Genomic DNA, 279 nt, shown 5'->3' on the forward strand with positions numbered 1-279 from the left:
GGTGCCTTCATGGTACTTTCTCTTTTCTGTTGGACAGCTCCCAACAGAATGGTTTTCTTAACTATTACCCACCACTCCCACTGTTGTGAAATTATTTCTGTACTGTGACCCACCCTTCGTATAATCTTCCAAACTCCTTACATACATACATACATACATTCCTGTCTTCTAACAATGTAATATTAAGTTTCCAAAGCCCAGCCCCCTGTTACCAGATTTGCCCATCACTTTGGTGTGCTCATTTATTAGGGATACATTTTTAGGGTCTTAGTAATTCTA

The sequence above is a fragment of the Gavialis gangeticus genome, unplaced genomic scaffold, assembly GCF_001723915.1.
Source record: "Gavialis gangeticus isolate Ggan-Ray unplaced genomic scaffold, GavGan_comp1, whole genome shotgun sequence".
Lineage (NCBI taxonomy): Eukaryota > Metazoa > Chordata > Crocodylia > Gavialidae > Gavialis > Gavialis gangeticus.